Raw genomic sequence first — 7,140 nt, forward strand, 5'->3', positions numbered from 1 at the left:
GCGGTCGCCTACGTGGGAATCCAGCGACATAGCCATTACGCTAACTGCTGGTTCCCTCATCTGTAATTTTTAAAGCCACAATTATAAAGTCAATTAGCTACTGATGAACTTTTTTTTAAGAATTATTTTATTTAACTTTATTTTATTTTTAATTTGATCAGAGAGGGACAGAGAGAGAGAGGGAAAGTGAGAAGCCTCTAGATCTGGACTCAAACCATAGTTGGCCCTGTGGGAGTCCGGTGCCCTTAAACACCATGCCACCTGCCTACCCCCACTAATGAACTTTTCTTTGCCTTCTTGATCAAAAACAGTTGAAGTGTTCTTAATATTTTCTTGAATTTTTGAAGGATTTTAATTAATATGCCGCAAGTTCATAAAGTAGTAGGTCAAGGCAGTTGATTAATTGAATTCAATAACTACATACTGAAATAAAGACTCTTTTTTTTTTTTTTTTTTTTTTTTTAAGTTTGCTATAAGCTACATGTGTTTGGAGAGAGAGAGCTCACTGAGGTGGGGGGGTACATGACCGTACCACAGTCCTTTCAGTTCCCCTCAGATTTTGGGCAGCACACATATGTGCCCTGAGTGATTTTTCAGGCTGTCAGGTCCTGGACTCCAGCCACAGAGGAGGCCAAGTGGGGTCTGGCTGCCTTAATCTCCAGGCCACCTGCTGACTTGTTTTATTTTAGTATATCATATGTGTTTTGTGATTTTTGAAATATCAGTTGAAAACAAAAAAGAATGGTAAGATGTAATCTCTTGGGATCATTTAGAGAGAACTTTTGGAAGGTTTGGTAATAAATGCTGTAAAAATTGGGACCAGCAGATGGTGTAATGGTTATGTCACTGGACCCCCCTCCCCACATGTAGTCCACTGCGGTTTGAGTCCCAGACCTGGGACTGCTTAAAATGCCGAGCGCTTGTGGATTCGTGCCCAAATCCTGAGAGGAGAATGGAGGAGAAGGGATTGTGGTGTGGCCATCCCCCCAGGGGGGGTGATTTCTTGCTTTCTGTCTGTCTCTCTGGCCAGCGCACACATCCTGTAGCAAAATACCTCTCTTAAAAAAAAAATAAATGCTGTAAAAATCTTGAAATGTGTTGAATTAAGCAGATGCTCAAACCTGTAAGTCTCTACCTTCTAGAATTCCCAAAACTTAGAATAGCCAACAGCTACAGTTCCTTAGCCCCAAATCTACTAGTCTTTAAGGATTTAATTCATTATGGTTGTGATGTTTTGCGAATAATTGTAATGAGAGCCTGTTTACTTGCAGGGTAGAGCAGAATGGACCTTTGGGTTGGCATTTTCTCTACTTTGGCATATTTTGGGTTAATTATTTTCGTTGGGCCTCTACTGTGCATTATAGAATGTTTAGCAGCATTCCTGGCCTTTATCCACTAGATGCCAACAGTACTCCTTCTCAGTGTGACAACCAAAAATGTCTCCATTGCCTATGTCCCCTGAGTATCAGCACCATCCCAGGTTGAAAACGATTGGGTTAAGGTGTTTTGTTTAATGAAGACCATTATGACTACTATGGTGAAGCAAGCTAGAATACTTACCAGTTCATGAAATCAGATAGGTTGTTTTCTCTGTGGGTATTATTAGACGATGACTTACTCCTTTGCGAATTCAGTAGTGGGAATTTGGCCTTTGTAGTTTATTATGTTAAACACTAAGAAATCTCTCAGCACAAACATAATTCTTTAAAAGTTTTTATTTTTTGAAAAGATATAAGCACTGGTAAAAAGTGCAGAGTACAAAGCAGTCCAGTCTTTACACAGCAAGTTCTTTTTGTGGAAACAGCCGTCATTGACAACTCTTTATTTTTTTTTAAGAATTATCTTTATTTAACTTGAGCAGAGATGGAGAGAGAGAGCGAGAGCGAGAGAGAGAGAGAGAGAGAGAGAGAAAGTGAGAAAGTGAGAAAGCAAGCTTCCAGGTCCAGGACTCGAACCATGGTTGGCATGTGTGAGTCCAGTGTCCTTAACCACCATGTCACCTGCTGGCCCTGACAACTCTTTAAAAAGAGGTTTTTGTAGGGAACCAGCAGTTAGCGTAAAGGCTATGTTGCTGGACTCCCACGTAGTCGACCGCGGTTCGTGTCCCGGACCCGGTGGCTTAAAACTCACGCCGGGTGCGTGTGCGTGCGTGCCTAAGATCCCGAGAGGAGAATGGAGGAGAAGGGATTGCGGCATGACCATCCCCCCTGGGGGGTGATTTCTCGCTTTCTGTCTCTATGTCTCTCTCTGTCTGTCTGGCGAGCGCATGCGCCCTACAGTGAAAATCTCTCCAAAAAAAAAAAATAGTAATAAAAAAAAAAAGAGGTTTTTGTATATGTATTTATATGGACTAATTAAAAAATTATTTAATTTTTTTGTTGTTATTTCTTAATTTGGCCACAGAGAGAAGGAAAGTGAGAAAGCAAGTCTCCAGGTCCGGGACCCAATCCATGGTCGGCCAAGTGGGAGTCTAGCACCTTACCCACCATGCCACCTGCTGGCCCCTGTATGGACTAAAGTTTACTGAGGATTAACATATACCAGGCACTGTGCTGAATACTTTACACATATAATATTAACTAATTTAATCCTCCCAGTAAGGAAATAGAGGCTTAGCTAGGTTAAGTAATGAGCTCAAGGTCATGTGCTAGTGGTTCAAGATCCTCATCTCAGCCTTCCTGGCCAGTCAGGGTCATGGACAAACAAACCAAATAGACCTACCTGGGAACCTCATGTTCCATGTCACATCCAGCAGTGCAGAGCACTTCCACCATGCCTGGCCTAGGACCAGTTTAAAGACTTTCTTGTTTGTTTTAGTTTAGCTATAAGGCACATGTATGAGAGAGAGAGAGAGAGAGAAGAAGAAAGACAAATCACCCCTTCAGGGGGCTATAGCATAGTCCCTTCTCCCTTCTCTTGCGATTTTGGGCACGCATACATAGGCACTTGGTATGATTTTCAGGCCATTGGATCCACCACTTGAATTGCAGAGTCCATGTGGAAACTGGCTGTCTTTTTTTTTTTTTTTTAAGAATTATTTTAATCTTTATTTATTTTATTTTAATTTGACCAGAGAGGAACATGGAGAGAGAGAGAGAAAGTGAGAAAGCAATCTGCCAGGTCCGGGACTTGAACCACAGTCAGCCATGTGGGAGTACCAGTGCCCTTAACCACTACACCACCTGCTGGCCCCCTGGGAACCTGCTTTCTTAACTGCCATGTTATCTGTTGGCCCAAGACTTTTTTGTTTTAATTTTTTAAAAATAAGAATTATTTATTTAATTTTATCATTATCATTATTATTTTAAATTTGATATAGGGCACATGTGTTCACGGGAGAGAGAAATGAGAAAGCAAACCACCAGGTTTGGAACTCGAACCATGGTTGACCATGTAGGAGTCAAGTCCCCCAACTACCATGCTACCTGCTGGCCCTTGACGTTCTTTTTTTTATGTTTTAGAGATTTTTGCTGCAGGGCGCAGGTACTTGATAGACAGAGAAAGTGAGAAATTCACTCCCCAGGAGAAATGGCCATGCCACTGTCTTTCTCCTCCGTTCTCTTGGGATTCTGGGCACACGTGTGCGCACACACACCCCACTTGGTCCGGAATCAGACCACTGTAGGCCATATGGGAATCCAGCATCCCAACCACTACACCACTTGCTGGTCTCCTTTCTTGTTTTTTGTTTTGTTTTTTTTTTTGGGGAGATATTTTTGCTATAGGATATGTGCCTGCACCAGAAAAAGAGAGACAGAAAGTGAGAAATCACCCCCCAGGGGGGATGGCCACGCTGCAGTCCCTTCTCCTCCATTCTCCTCTCGGGATCTTGGGCATGCATACACACGCACCCAGCATGAGTTTAAGCCACCGGGTCTGGGACTCGAACCACTGTCGACTGCATGGGAGTCCAACAACATAGCTATTACCGCCAACTGCTGGTCTCTTCCTTTCTTGTTTTTAATGGAGGTTATTGCCTATCTAGGAGCAGTAATTAATCAGGAGATAGGGTTTTAAAGTTTAAATATTCTAAGTTAATTTATCCAGTAACTGAGAAATTTATTTTCTTCTCTTAATAATAATATTTATTGTACAAAATAATACATAGAATCTTTTTTTTTTTTTTCTCTTTTTTATTTTTTTGGAGAGGTTTTTGCTATAAGGGCGCGTGCGCTTGCCAGACAGAGAGACACATAGAGACAGAAAGCGAGAAATCACCCCCCAGGGAGGATGGTCACGCCGCAATCCCTTCTCCATTCTCCTCTCGAGATCTTGGGCATGCACGCACAAGCGCCTGGCGTGAGTTCTAAGCCACCAGGTCCGGGACGTGAACCACCGTCGGCTACGTGGGAGTCCAGCGACATAGCCATTACGCTAACTGCTGGTTCCCAATACACAGAATCTTAAGGTAACCATAAAAGGTTACCATTTTCAGCTTAAGATTCTGCAGCAACCTGCATGATCAAGGAACAAATCCTTGAATTTAATGACGCGGAGCGAAGGCAGCAGTAAGCTTTTTGGTGTTGGCAGTTAACTGAGAAAAACTGTTGGACTACTTGGACTCATCCCTTACCCTAACCCCACTAAATTTTACTTTAGGACAGCATTTATAAAAGGGATAAGAAGCTTTTTTCTTTTTTTTAAGAACACTTGAGGTTATTTTTAGATTTCTGTTAGTTCCATTTTCATGGGCATTCCAGAAGTCTCTTTATACAATTATAATAAAATATTGAGCTTTTTATTGCAGAAATCTAGATTGTGTATTTTAAAATAATACGGAAAATTACAGATCTGTGGCTCCCTAGCTATCCATATAAGCATGATGTGTGGAGTATGTTTCTCAGACTTGGTGTGCAATAGAATCACTTGGGAAGTCTGTAAAAATACAAATTCCTGGGAACCAGCAGTTAGCGTAATGGCTATGTCGCTGGACTCCCACGTAGTCGACCGCGGTTCGTGTCCCGGACCCGGTGGCTTAAAACTCACGCCGGGTGCGTGTGCGTGCGTGCCCAAGATCCCGAGAGGAGAATGGAGGAGAAGGGATTGCGACGTGACCATCCCCCCTGGGGGGTGATTTCTCGCTTTCTGTCTCTATGTCTCTCTCTGTCTGTCTGGCGAGCGCACGCGCCCTACAGTGAAAATCTCTCAAAAAAAAAAATACAAATTCCTGGCCTTGTCTCCAGTGGTATTACTCTATATTGTCTGGCTGGGGCCTAAGAAGCTACATTTTAAAGCAGTGCTTTGCGTGGCTGTGAAGTTGGTAGTTCTGAGCTACACCGTCCTTGGAGTACCACTTACCAGTATCCCAGTTCAGTTTCTGATATGCTGTGCTTCATTAGCCATCCTTGTGTTCATAGGCTGTTCTGAGAATACCGTCCACAGGAAGGGTTAGAAAGAATACTATTTCTTATTGTGTTGTTCAGACTAATTGGCACTCTGACATACAGTCCCATTAACTATCTTAAACAAGAGGAAATAGAGCAGTATATTTTTAATCTATTAAGTAGAAGACTGGGTGATAAGCTTAATATTAAGAGTTATCAACCCATATATTTGACATGGAAGACAAATTTGAAAGTAAAATTTTATAGCATTGAACTTCTAGCTATTTAACAAGAGTTTGGAAATTTTTGTAACTAGAAATCATTACAGTATTATAGAAATAATGCAGATGGGGCTTTTTTTTTTTTTTTTTTTTTAAATTTGCCAAAGAGCATTTGCACCTGCCTGAGAGAAAGTGAGAAGCCCCTGCCCACCATAGTGTGTGATCCCGTCTCATGTCTCAGTCCCTTCGCCATTTCTCCCGTTGAGATTTTGGGCACATATACACACATGCCTGGCATGTTTTTGAAGCTGGGTGGTGTGAGATTCCAACCATACATTGGCTGGCTGTATGGATTCAGCTGTGTTAACGACCACGCCGCCAGCTGGCCTGGTGCTACTTATTGTACCGAATACTTTCTCAGGAAAAAGGCATAAATGAAACATACATTTTGGCTGGGGGAGGAGTAGTGTGTGATTTACAGTCACTGTATTTTAGGGAGCATCAAGGAGTTATTCATTTGGTGTGTTATTAGAATCCATTAGAATTCAATTCTTTATTGAATAAGTGAATTTTCTTAACATTTAGGAACAAGTGACTTTTTTTCTTTTTAGAAAAATTATTTTAGGGGACCAGCAGTTAGCATAATGGCTATGTCACTGGACTCCCACATAGTCGACCGCGGTTCGCGTCCTGGAACCAGTGGCTTAAACTCACGCCGGGCGCGTGTGCATGCACTCCCAAGATCCCAAGAGGAGAATGGAGGAGAAGGGATTGCGGCGTGGCCATCCCCCCTGGGGGTGATTTCTCGCTTTCTGTCTCCCTGTCTCTTTCTGCCTGTCTGGTGAGTGTACGCGCCCTGTAGCAAAAACCTCTAAAAAAAAAAAAGAAAAGAAAAAAAAGAAAAGTTATTTTATTTAACTTTATTTATTTACTTTAATTTGACCAGAGAGGGACAGAGTGAGCAAGGTGGGGGGAGGTGAGAAAGCAAGACGCCAGGTCCCATACGCGAACCTCAGTCAACCATGTAGGAGTCCAGCGCCTCCAACCACCATACTACCTACCAGCCCAGGAGTAAGTGACTTTCAAGTGGTACTTTGTTATTCAATGAATTAAAAAAAATAATTTTTTATTATTATTCATTTATTTTAATTTGACCAGAGAAAGACACAGAGAGAGAGAGGGAAAGTGAGAAAGCAAGCCACCAGGTCAGGGACTCAAACCGTGGTTGGCCACATGGGAATGTCCAATGCCTTAACCACCCCGACACCTGCCAGCCTCCCAGTGAATGTTTTTGATGATTTGAAATCTAGTTTTCTTTTACTGAATATAGCAGTTAATTTTTTTAGATAATTATTTAATTTTTTATTTATTATGGATAGTTTTTTCTTTTTTAATTTAACCATAGTTTTTCTTTTTTAATTTAACCAGAGAGAGAGAGAGAAGCAAAAGTGAGGAAGCAAGCCATCAGGTCCGAGACTTGAACTGCATTTGGCCATGTGGGAATCCAGCACCTAACCACCTTGTCACTTGGTCCATAGCAGTTAATTTTTTTTTTTTTTTGGAGGGGTTTTCACTACAGGGCGCCTGCGCCCCCC

The sequence above is a fragment of the Tupaia chinensis genome, unplaced genomic scaffold (assembly GCF_000334495.1).
Source record: "Tupaia chinensis unplaced genomic scaffold, TupChi_1.0 Scaffold143973_1, whole genome shotgun sequence".
In the NCBI taxonomy this organism is placed as follows: Eukaryota; Metazoa; Chordata; class Mammalia; order Scandentia; family Tupaiidae; genus Tupaia; species Tupaia belangeri.